The following is a 13,625-nucleotide window of genomic DNA, read 5'->3' on the forward strand; positions in this document are numbered from 1 at the left end:
AATCTATCAGTTATCTTCATTCTAATCTATCAGTTATCTTCATTCTAACCTATCAGTTATCTTCATTATAGTCTATCAGTTATCTTCATTCTACCCTATCAGTTACTTTCATTCTAGTCTATCAGTTATCTTCATTCTAACCTATCAGTTATCTTCATTATAGTCTATCAGTTATCTTCATTATAGTCTATCAGTTATCTTCATTCTAACCTATCAGTTATCTTCATTATAGTCTATCAGTTATCTTCATTCTACCCTATCAGTTACCTTCATTCTAGTCTATCAGTTATCTTCATTCTAGTCTATCAGTTACCTTCATTCTAGTCTGTCAGTTATCTTCATTCTAGTCTATCAGTTATCTACATTCTAGTCTACCAGTTATCTTCATTGTAGTCTATCAGCTATCTTCATTCTAGTCTATCAGCTATCTTCATTATAGTCTATCAGCTATCTTCATTCTAGTCTATCAGTTATCTCCATTCTAGTCTACCAGTTATCTTCATTGTAGTCTATCAGCTATCTTCATTCTAGTCTATCAGCTATCTTCATTCTAATCTATCAGTTATCTTCATTCTAATCTATCAGCTATCTTCATTTTAGTCTATCAGTTATCTTCATTGTAGTCTATCAGCTATCTTCATTCTAGTCTATCAGCTATCTTCATTCTAGTCTATCAGCTATCTTCATTATAGTCTATCAGTTATCTTCATTATAGTCTATCAGTTATCTTCATTATAGTCTATCAGTTATCTTCATTGTAGTCTATCAGCTATCTTCATTCTAACCTATCAGTTATCTTCATTATAGTCTATCAGTTATCTTCATTATAGTCTATCAGCTATCTTCATTCTAGTCTATCAGTTATCTTCATTGTAGTCTATCAGCTATCTTCATTCTAACCTATCAGTTATCTTCATTATAGTCTATCAGTTATCTTCATTCTACCCTATCAGTTACCTTCATTTTAGTCTATCAGTTATCTTCATTCTACCTTATCAGTTATCGGCATTCTAGTCTATCAGTTATCTTCATTATAGTCTATCAGTTATCTTTATTCTACCTTATCAGTTATCTTCATTCTACCTTTTCAGTTACCTTCATTTTAGTCTATCAGTTATCTTCATTCTAGTCTATCAGTTATCGTCATTCTAGTCTATCAGCTATCTTCATTCTACCATATCAGTTATCTTCATTCTAGTCTGTCAGTTATCGTCATTCTAGTCTATCAGCTATCTTCATTCTACCGTATCAGTTATCGTCATTCTAGTCTATCAGATATCGTCATTCTAATCCATCAGTTATCTTCATTCTAGTCTATCAGTTACCTTCATTCTAGTCTGTCAGTTATCGTCATTCTAGTCTATCAGATATCGTCATTCTAATCCATCAGTTATCTTCATTCTAGTCTATCAGTTACCTTCATTCTAGTCTATCAGTTATCTCCATTTTAGTCTACCAGTTATCTTCATTCTAACCTATCAGTTCAAAATCATGAGTGGCTTTGTGTAAAATTCTGAAACAAACATTTTCTTCACTCTTTGCACATTACTCCATAGTTTTTCTCAGGCATGCGTTTGTCTTTTTACTTCTGCTTACTTTCAAAAACTCGATCATTTTGCACAAACAGAAGCTACACAGAAGGTTATTAATCGATTTATTACAAGACCAGTATTTAGGCTTACTTTCTGGTCTTAATTTGTTTAAGACCTAACAGTAAATGTTTCATTCCTTTCGTTTTATATAAGTAAATTTTGAACTACTTTCTGCAAGTTTAGTTTCATTACCTATAACGTTGTGTTTTCTGAGAAAGTAAAGACAAAAGAAAATGAGCTTTAACGCTCAATGGAATCTTCTTGGCACGGGGGAAGCTCTTGCTATATCGCCCAGTCTATTTTACTATCAAGTCGTAAACAATGAATTTTATCCGAGCATTACTAGCTCAAAGCTTCACTGACCCAGAGGAATTCGTATAGAGGGGGTTAGTGGTCATTAGGCTTAGCCTTCCGGCTGTTTTGGTATGTTATAAGAAACTAGGAAAATGGTGATGACCCATCATAAACATTTGTAGAGAGATATTTCTGTCTGAAATGCAATCTGTACGCTGGCCAATCCTAAGGCCTAAAGATAGGGATGTTGGGAGATAAAGTGGAAACTCGCGGAAAAATAGAGCTCCTCACATATCCCTGACTTTCTGGATATGTATTGGTTCATGTTATTATCGTCATATGCTGTGGATAGAGGACATTTCGTATGGAAGTCTTTTGAGTTAGGGAGTTGTCTAAAGCTCCTGATAAAGACAAACGCCTAACAACGAATACATTGGAAGAACTCTCGTATTCTTACACAATAAACTTTCTTATTGAAGAGACGAAAAGTGCTGTATGCCAGCAACGAACTGAATTAATAAATATTTTTTATAATTGATATTAAAACCTGGACAAATCATGCTGCAGTTAGTTTCTTTACAAAATATTCTATCTAATTTATGTCCATGTTATAATATAAGATACGTCTTTTAAAACTAATAAATTAATACTTTTCAAAGATTCTTATAGTCATCAGAACTATTAATGCTTTTACTTAATAGTCACGTGCTTGTTTAAGCCACTAATGGTTGGGATTTTGAGAATGTGGTAATTTCCGGACAAGGAGTCTTAAAGTTTGTACATTGTTAAGCACAAAGCTACACAATCGGCCGTCTGTGCTGTGCCCGCCATGGATTATCAAACCTGATTTTTAGCGTTATAAGCCTTCAGACTCACTGCTGAGCCCCTGGGGGCAAAGTCTTAAAAGAGGGACTGCCGCTCGTTTTCGTGTACAAAATACCCTGAATCGTGTTTTCTAAAAGCGAAATTTAAACCTTAACAATCTATTAATTAAAATACGTTTCGCCAGATTAAACATGTTTATATTTCTTACGCAAGTCAGAATTTCTTAAATAGATAGCAAACGTTATATATATATATATACCTAAACTACAAAATGCTGACGAAAATATCTCGTCAAAGAATGAGAGGACGATATCCTACGGTTATCATAACTTTATATATGTTTTATTCTCTAATCAGAGCAATTACACAAATATATGAGAATACGTGATTTTAAAGTTCCAACTGGTACAAAATATAAAACAAAAACTCAAAGTTATTGAAGTTTATTTAAATTGTCAGGTGAACCAATAAAAAAAACAAAAATCAGTAACTGTAATTTGTTCATAATAGCAAAGCTACGCAATGGGCTACCTGCGCTCTGCCCACCATGAGTATCGAAACCCGGTTTCTAGCGTTATAAATTTGCAGATATACTGTTGTGCCACTAGGGGGCGTGCATAAATGTATCTGCATGCTGTAAGGAGCAACATAAAAAAAAGGCATTATATATGGTCAACGCTTAAATAAAATCACTAAAAACTGAACCGCGCGCCCTCTTTCGGCATGTTTCCACACTAAGGTATAATACTTGAGTAAGGAAGTACACTTATTACTAAGATGAAAATGAACGACCATACAAAAGTGCGAAGGCTATGTCTAGACATCCTGAAAGTTCCACACTCAAGCACAGATACATAGGATGTTATATTGCCACAATCTCTTCTTCTAGCGGCATATTAACGAATTAATTGGATACTCAACGATACAATTACCATAACTCCAAAATGCTTGACGTTTATAGTCAGAATTGGAATTAAACCTGGTGAACGTTAGAGAAGCAGAAATATACCAGCATAGGCCTAGCCTCAGTGAAACCTTGATTTCGGCTACATTATAATTAAAGCCAGAGTGTAGGAGCTCGTAATAGCGTATATTTTATATATCTCATATACATCAAGTTCTGTACCGAGAAAATTGTACATAACATACGCTGGCTGGTTCTTTTGTGTATACAACTATAGGTGCAGGACATAATTTACCTGATTGCGTCTACTCTTCAATAAGCCTTAACATGATTCTAGTTTAATCAGGTTGAAACAGCGCTAAATTTTCATAATTACATACTACGTAACACGCCTCAACCATCCTCACTAAGATAGGTAGGGCGATCAGTGTTCATTTGTTGTTCTGCGCTGTGCCCACCGCAAGGATCGAGCTCCAAATTTTAGCGCTATAATCCCTCACACATGTGGCGATTTGAGATTGATGTTTATTATTGAGCGCAAAGCTACACAAAGGGCTATCTGTGCTCTGCCCACCACAGGTATCGAAAACCGGTTTCTAACGGTGTAAGTACGCAAACATACCGCTGTGCCACTGTAGGGGTTGGGGATCTAACATGGAATCTAGTCAACTCAATAGCTTAGACAAAATGGGAAATGCAAGGGGTTACAGTTAGATTATATTTTTCTGCCGTTAATGGTTCCTAATTAAATATTTATGAATATAGTTTTCACAATATCAACCCCCAAAACTTTTGGTATATAACACAAATACTCAAGCACAGGCTCAACATAAATTACAGGACATCATTTACAAAAATAATTTAATATGTTTTACGAACTTTAAATTTCAAATGAAGGTCGTAAATCATGGAAATGAAAACACAAAAGGAAACCAACCACTCCCGTTACAAAACAGGGTTCGTAGATTTGGTTCAAGGCTATCGAACTGGCTAATGAATGTAGGTAATGTTGGCTAAATGGGTGTTATTCACATGGAACAGATACTCAAATTCATGGATAATTTAAACAGATGTACTGTTGTTAAAACTATTAAGGAGACATAGGAATCCCACAGCTTTCGTGATTTTCGACCAAATATCATACTCGACACTACAATATATATTTACTGGACCAAAAATCCCCGAAACGCTATTCTAACGAAATGTACTGTAAACCCAAGTTATTCCAAGACAGCCAGTTATAGATAGATGACTGTCAAATCCCATTATTCTAACGTAATATACTATAAACCCGAGTCATTCCAAGACAGCCAGTTATTGATAGATGACTCTCAAATCCCACTATTCTAACATAATATACTATAAACCCGAGTCATTCCAAGACAGCCAGTTATAGATAGATGACTGTCAAATCCCACTATTCTAACGTAATATACTATAAACCCGAGTCATTCCAAGACAGCCAGTTATATATATAGATGACTCTCAAATCCCACTATTCTAACGTAATATACTATAAAACCTAGTCATTCCAAGACAGCCAGTTATAGATAGATGACTGTCAAATCCCACTATTCTAACGTAATATACTATAAACCCGAGTCATTCCAAGACAGCCAGTTATAGATAGATGACTGTCAAATCCCACTATTCTAACGTAATATACTATAAACCCGAGTCATTCCAAGACAGCCAGTTATAGATAGATGACTATAGATTAGCGAAAAACTGGCAGGTTCAACATTCCCAATTTCAGATGACAAAAAATCGAAAATCTAGAAACATATTTCAATTTTGATACTTTGATTGATTCTGATATTCGCGCAAAGCTACGTAAGGGCTACCTGCACCAGTTGTACATAATTTTTAACTTATATACGGGAGGAAAGGCAGTTAGCCAACAGCACCCGCCGCCAACTATTGAATTACTCTAATCAAATAGTGGATTTGAGCTGAGAGCTGTGGGTGCGTTATAAGGGTGACGATCATATCCCATTATTCGGTTGACAAGAGTTGCCTCTGCCCTTGTGTGCTACAGTAGGAGAAATACGCTGTGCTGCTTTCAGCGTATATTGGAAGGGAAATCAACTTTAGACATCGTAAGATATACAGTAAACAAATTACGTGGTTGTTTCAATGGTAAAAATATTTATCTCAGATATTGTTCCCGCAATGGGCAACATTTAAGATATTGTTTCCGCAATGGGCAACATTAAAATGTAGCCAACAATTGTAAAAAACAAAAAAGACACATACTTATATATATATATATGTTAACTTCTTATAAAAATATACATGAATATATAGAAAAGCGTTCATAAAATCATTGAAAATAAATTTTTATCTTTCGTATTTCTTGTTAAGCCCAAAGTTACACAATGGGTTATAAATGCTTAGCCCATGGCTAAATTACTTATAGGGATTTGAAGCTTGAGAAAATAATGTAGACACTATTTTAAGCCTAGTTTCTTTACTTTTTTAGAGTCCCTAGTTGTAGGCTTGAAAATATAATCTTTGCATTTTGATTCAACTTGTTTCTGTACCCTTTTTTTAATCATCCTTACTCCCCTTTATAAGTGTAATCAATCTGTAACAGCTCAGCTCAGATTATAACTGAATGTAAGATATGTTTGCTGAATTTCACAGAAAGCTACTCATCATCACATCCTTACTCTTGTGATAGACTAGAGGAAATGTAGCTGACCAACGCCACCAATTATTGAGTTATTCTTAATTGACTGTAACATTACAAAAAACTCCACATTGAAAAAGGTGAACATCTGCGATGATGGGTTTCGATCCCGCGCCCCTTTAGCTAGGGAGTCGAGCGTCCTAACCACTAGACCATACCAAGCCTTGAGTATCAGCCGCAAACGAATAAAATCAACTCACAAGTTATACTTTGAATATTTGAGTAGGAGTAATTTTATTGCTAGGATTGTTTGTTTTCAAACACAAAGCTACACAATGAACTATTTGTGCCCACTACGGGTATCGAAACCTGAATTTTAGCTTCATAAGCCCAGAGACTTACCGTTAAACCACTGAGGGGCTTATAACTAGGACCAAAAACAATAGGCCTTGTTTGTTTGTTACAGAATTTAAAAATTCCAGTAAGCCTGGCGTTTTTAAATGTGTTTTAAAAATTTCATATTTTTAACGTTGCTTTATCTTCACTAAATATGAAAGTGGCTATTTGTGGCTACCGTAACCAGACTGTGAATCCAAAAGTTCACGGTTCTCGTCCCGTTGTTGCCGTAAGTACATTGTTAGAGTATATAAGACTGACAGTCAAATTCCAGTTTTCGGCCTCACAAGAGTTGATGGTGTGTATGTTGTTGACTGTCTGTCTTCTCTGTAGTTTATCAATTCAAAATTAAGAACTATACGCAGGTAGCCCCACGTGCGCGAAAATTCTGAAACAACTAACTAACCTCTTTGAAGAGGCTCAGGGAAAAGTAGTAAGTGTGTGCGTGAACTACTGTCTTTCAAAGTGTGTAATGAATTTGAAACACACACACACATGACGGCAAAATTTGAGTTCTTAAAATATATTCAATATAATTGGGAACAGGTCTATAGCGAGACAGAAGAAAATGATTTTGATATTATAATGGGAATGTCACTCATCTGATTCAACAACATTAAAAAATTCTTTACATTGATAATAATAACTTTCACAAGTGATAACGAACAAATTACATTTCAAAACTAAATTCAAAACGTGTAGAAATGTGTGTGAATATACATCAAAAACAATAAAGTCTTGAAATTGCAAAAGTGGCACAGTAATCGTTAGACATAGAAATGTATAGTTGTCCCTAATTCTGGACTACTGAGCAGAGGAAAGGCATCCAACTAGCTGCACCCGCCGTCAAAAGGTCTTCGAGCAGAATAACGGAAAATACTGTGACTCTTATAACGCACCTACAGTTGAACGTGCGGAGTAGATATTCAGCGGCATCACGTCTCGAACCCTCGAATTTCCGATTTTCTTCCCGATACGCTGGCCGCCTTTAAATTTAATAAGAAAATTCATGGATCTCTACTGTATTTCCTGTAAAATAATAGGTAAAAAACAGAAGTAACTCTTTTTCTTGTAGAAATAACCTGAGATATTATAATAGTTTTTCTGTCAGTTGCTGAAGAAAATAAAAACTGGAAGTTTAATCATCGTCACTTTTTTTTTATCTCTCTCTCTCTCTTTTCTGGATATATTTTTGTTGTCGCGATTTTAGTGATGATAGAATTTCTGGTGTTTCAGTTTGTTGTGCTTCATACCTAGGAGAAACTGTAATAAAGTTTGGTCATAAAAACCAGCTAGACTGACAGAGCAATTCCAAAAGATACCTTTCACAAAAGGAAAAAACCGCTTTAATAATTTGGATCAGAGAAAGCGTATTATATAATCGTCGAACATCTGCGGATTTGTTCACGCATTATGTGGTTAACAAAAGGGGCGGATTTATATTTCTAGGTGGTGAATTGTACAGTTTGTTTATGTTGCCAGCTCGAGCTCCTTAATTCTTTCCAGACACGGAAACAATCAGGTGGATTCCAGGCTATTTGTATGCTGATTGTTGTGACATAACGGTAGGCTGTTAAACGAAAGTTATTACGTTTTACTGGAAGGGCCTAAGCCCTTCAGTTCTCCACTTTATTGCATCAGTAAATGGATTGGTGGAAAGTTGTTCTAGTGGTGATCCAGAATATAGGTCTAAAAATTAAATCGCATTTCAACTGAAGGACATCTCATTTTTCCCACTCTAAGGCCTCTTCTTATGAACGAGCAGAATTTATCCCGAAGTACGAAAAACTGCAAACACAAAACAAAACAAAAAAGAACAACCTTTATATCTTTTTTTTTCTTTTTTTTACTGAATGATGCGTTCTTACTGCCTTTAATGTTGTTGAATTTTTCTCTCAAAGCTACTCGAGAGGTATCTATGTTAGCCGATCCTTGTTTGAAAGTGATAGACTAGAAGGAAGGCAGCTAGTTAACACTACTCACCACCCAATCTTCGTCTATTCTAACCGAATAGTGGGAACTGACAGTTACTCTTATAATGCACCCACGACTCCAATGTGCGGAGCGCGAACTAATGAAACCTAGGATCTACAGTCTGGCACGCTAAATACTGGGCCACTCGGTTTTCAATTCAAGGCACTGTTCGAACATCCTTTTTTAAAGTTCATGGAACACGTGGCCTTCGAGGTGGTTACGTAGGGGATCAGATCCGAACGCCTCCTTATGCCATTTCCTGGGGGTCTTTAGCATACATGGCAGAATTGATGACATTAGGTCCAACGACTCACTTGTGTAAACGAACACACACACTCAAGACTTTTGTCAAATAATGGTTTAAGTTAGTTTTCAGTTGTTATAAAACCTCATGCGCCTTTTTTGTACAGTCTATATACAATTTTGTCAATATAAAATATACAAAAAGACTCGTAATCTAAATAAATATGGGAAGGGATAGATATGTTTATACCGTTTAAGTTACTTCGCGTTCTTTGATATCAATATTGAAGTGCTATTTTCATAAATCAGAACGATGATTCAGGTTTTCAAAAAACAATGTCCCCCCGGTGGTACAGCGGTAAGTTTATGGACTTCCAACGCTAAAATCCGGGGGTTCAGTTCCTTGCGGTGGGCGCAGTAGATAGCCTAATGTAGCTTTGCTCTCGAAAAAGAACCCGAAGGTGAGTTTACATTCTTCGCTTGCTTCGCATGCGTTATTTCTTTCTAGTTTATTTTTTGTTGTTGTTGACGTCAGGCCTACATGTGACATCACTTTTAAAATTATTTTAATTTTAGTTTTAACTTATACCTCGTAATACCTCAAAGCAAGACAATTTGATTTTCCAAATCAGAATGTCATGACGCTCATTGCTCTGGTAATACTGTTTTTAGTATTAGCTCCACTGAGTTTTCGTTTCCACTTCAGAACTTGAAAACAAACGGCGTGTACCATTTCAAAGGAAACGTTATATGTATTGCTATCTATCGTTTAACATATTTGAAGGTTTATAACTAAACAACACTTAACAGTGAATATTTTACTTGAAATATTGAGGTTTCGATATTACACCTTTATCAAGGATTACAGTCTACTGACAGTCAATTCTGGCTAAGCCTCGTCAGCAGTCGTAAGGTGTTTCAGTCTTTGCTACGAATCTGAAAAGAGGAAATACTGTTTGAAATTTGTTTACTAATTAAACCTAGTAAGGGGCGACAAGTTCAGACGATTATGTTTTATTTAACTGTTACTACGTGGCGCTATAAAATTAGCTGATGTGATTGAATGTGTTTAGCATTAGATATTGTTTTTGTATGAATTAGCTAAGCCTTGTATCGAAGAAGTATAGCTGATAAGCTGTGTTAAAGTGTATATCTATATCTTGCTTGGGCCCCCCGGTGGCACAGCGGTATATCTGCGGACTTACAACGCTAGAAACCGGGTTTCGATACCCGTGGTGGGCAGAGCACAGATAGCCCTTTGTGTAGCTTTGTGCTTAATAACAAACAACAAAAACAACAATATCTTGCATGGGATTCTGTATAAAGAAATGTTAGATAGTCAATCACGTAACGCCTGTCGTAGTTTAAAGAACTGTTATAAAAAATAACTTATACTTATCTTGGTATATTCATGTGAATTTTTCTGAGCTATATATAAATATATAGATATATATTTATATATCTATATCTGTATCTATCTATCTATCTATCTATATATGTATATTTATTTATGTGCATCTATATTTATATATCTATATCTGTATCTATCTATCTATCTATATTTATTTATGTGCATCTATATCTATTTATATATCTATATCTGTATCTATCTATCTATCTATATATGTATATATTTATATATGTGTATCTATATCTATTTGTATATCTATATCTGTATCTATCTATATATATATATATTTATATAAATATATATATATTATATAAATAGATATATATACATAGATATGGATATATATATATATATAGATATGGATAAAATTAGAGGGGTACTCAGTAGAGCACATACCTCCGTCACGCAGCGTTGATCATATTCAGCTCTAAAAAGAAACAACATACAGACACGGACCATTTTTGGGAGGACAATGAGGGGTAATATTCTACATACGTCCGCCAAGTTTCATCAAAATCCGATTATTTTTGACTGATTTATATCGTAAAAATAGTGTGACAAAACGATCCCCCGGTAAACAGATAGGGATTTGGGGGGGATTTTCGTGAACTTGCCTTTTGAACTAGACCCTCCAAACACTAATCACTTCTAAGTTTTTCATAGTCCAAATGTATACCTAGTTTCGACCAAATCCATTCAGCCAGTTTCGAGAAATCTTGCTGACAAACACACAAACAAATATTAACACACACATAACATAACACCGAAATTCGGTGCAACAGAGACAATAATAACAACGACAAGAGATCTAAAGAACACGACCTATGACCCGGCATGGCCAGGTGGATAAGGCGCTCAACTCACAATCTGAGGGTCGCGGGTTCGAATCCGCATACCACCAAACATGCTCGCCCTTTCAGCTGTGGGGGCGTTATAATATGACGGTCAATCCCACTAATCATTGGTAAAAGAGTAGCCCAAGAGTTGGCGGTGGGTGGTGATGACTAGCTGCCTTCCCTCTAGTCTTACACTGCTAAATTAGGGGCTGCTAGCGCAAATGGCCCTCGTGTAGCTTTGCGCGAAATTCAAAAACAAACAAGAACACGACCAGATCTCACTTACGGGTGTATCATGTTTGATTTGTCCTTTATTCAATACATTAGTGCTAATAATTTAGTATTCTAGCCTATTCTGAAATCAAACTGTTCAAGATAACGTAATTGTTTTATAGCCTCAGAATTTATGAATTTTAACATTTCTTTAATTCGGCACCTTTCACATCGGTTTCAGGTGACTTATGCTGAGTAAGGACAAGTAAAACATCGAATACATTATTCGAGAACAAACGTCCCGAGGTTTGTAATTAAGCACAAAGCTGCACAATATGCTCTCTGTGCTCTGCCCACAACGGGTATCGAAACCCGGTTTCTAGCGTTGTAAGTCCGCAGACGTCTTGAGGTAATTCGAAAAGAACTTTGGAAAATTGGTTCTAGAATTCGATACGAGATTCTTACACATTCTGAATGTCGATTCGGCATATTTCGGGTTCGTATTTCTAAAGCCACTTAAAACAGGTTTATTGTAAAAACAGATTAACTTATGACTCCACTACGTCATAAAAAGGTTGTAATTTTTCATTGAGTATTTGGAGACACATCTCGAGGCGCCAAACAACACTATAAATTCAGTAGTAAACAACATTGATCACTTTACATCAGCCGGTTTTCTCGTGGCACTCTACACATAACCATGCCCTAACTATGCATCATTACTTCAGCCTAAATGAACTAATTAACTGCTAGACACTTAAAAGGCTAAACTTCTCTCCCATGTGGTCGTTATTGCTCTTCTGACAGTTATCCTATAATGAGAGACAATTTATGATCTGGAGCGAGCTACATCGACTGTGGGAGTTAATAAAGTAGCGACAGCACGAGGGGGAGCTGTTGTTAATCTTTCATGAAGCATGATATTAACACCCTGAGTGCAAGGTTATGCTACTCTCTACTCCTGATAATCACGCGCGATGAAACTTTACTTGAGTATACATACATATACACCACAGAATTGTGTGTTACAGAAAGAACTCGACAATAGGGTACAGTCTTTTTCATTAATGAGATCAGTATCTAAACTAACATATGCAACTATAATGTAAAGAACAAGTAGACGAGAAGATATGAGGTATTTTCTGGTAGGATATACATCTACACAGAAGGATACTAGTTGCAATATCTGTTTATCTATTTCTTTCTCTTCTTCCGTCTATTTATTTTACCTTTCTATTATATTAAGTGAATTTTTATTCTTAATCCCCCCCCCCTCTGAGACCCTAGTGGCTCAGCTATAAGTCTGCAGACTCACGATGCTAAAACCCGTGTTTCGATACCCGTGGTGGGCAGAGCATAGATAGGTCATTGTGTAATTTTGTGTTAACAACTAACCAACCAATCCTTAATATACTCTGATGGCACAACAATGGTCTAGTACAGTGGCTCTCAGTCTGTGGTACAATGACCACTGGCGATTTTCGGATTCCCTTCATGTGGTCCGTACAGAGGTTGAATATCTATGGAAAGTACAGTTCTCATTGTCGTCCGCTGCGATAAAAAAAAACATCAGGTGGTCCGTTACTAATTTAATAAAATACCAGCAACATTTCTAGCACATCAGATGGCTATCCTTAAATTGCTTTTTTTAAATTGTATTGGAGAGTGGATGCACTAGTACTCTCTATGTAGGGATGGCACGGACACCCGTATTAAAACAATACAAAAGTCATCTGGATTTTCTTATCTACAGGTCATCAGAAGCTAGACATGAAGCTACCTGGCGTAGTCACTCTATCTCCGGTGTGTATGCCGCTTTTCAGCTATCCAGAGCGTCCCAAAGTCGAAAACCTGCGAATTGGCCGAAACCGAGATTTCATATATTTGTTCATCTTTCTTCAACAGGCCTAGTGCCTATCTAGTTCCAGCAGTAAGTATAATTTTATCATCATTTGATAGAGCAAAATAGTCTTCGCGATCTTTGATTACCTATTTTATTATTATTCTATGCAAATAATAAAATAAAAAATCATAATTCTAGTGTAAACGGTGTTATTACCCCTTGACGTTAGCTTTCTTACGGATATCAGATGTTCCTTTAAAAAGCTTAAGTACAGGATGAAACAGGAATTACCAGCCAATAATACATGAACATTAGATGACTGTAACATGTAGAATACTGAATACTTTGTACACTATACAATCGGTGTCTTTAGGGAGCCAACTCCTATATCATGTATGAAGTAAAGGAGTAAAACAAAAAATCAATTCATGTACAGGTCACCATAAGCTATATAGCTATATA

General features: G+C 35.8%; 1 long non-coding RNA gene across 3 annotated transcripts in view; it reads left to right on the forward strand.

The window, feature by feature from the left end:
* The first annotated feature begins 12,292 nt into the window (after positions 1-12,292).
* The window catches only part of LOC111088058, a 13,011-nt gene continuing 11,678 nt past the window's right edge, over positions 12,293-13,625 (forward strand). Inside the window, exons 1-2 of one of the 3 annotated variants that reach the window (XR_002612678.1) lie at positions 12,293-12,369; positions 13,074-13,250. This is a non-coding gene — a long non-coding RNA (uncharacterized LOC111088058). Of the gene's footprint in view, positions 12,466-13,073; positions 13,251-13,625 lie in introns of all 3 variants that reach the window. The other 2 variants (XR_002612676.1, XR_002612677.1) reach the window with 2 other exon arrangements.

This window comes from Limulus polyphemus, unplaced genomic scaffold (assembly GCF_000517525.1).
Source record: "Limulus polyphemus unplaced genomic scaffold, Limulus_polyphemus-2.1.2 Scaffold3062, whole genome shotgun sequence".
NCBI classification, from domain to species: domain Eukaryota; kingdom Metazoa; phylum Arthropoda; class Merostomata; order Xiphosura; family Limulidae; genus Limulus; species Limulus polyphemus.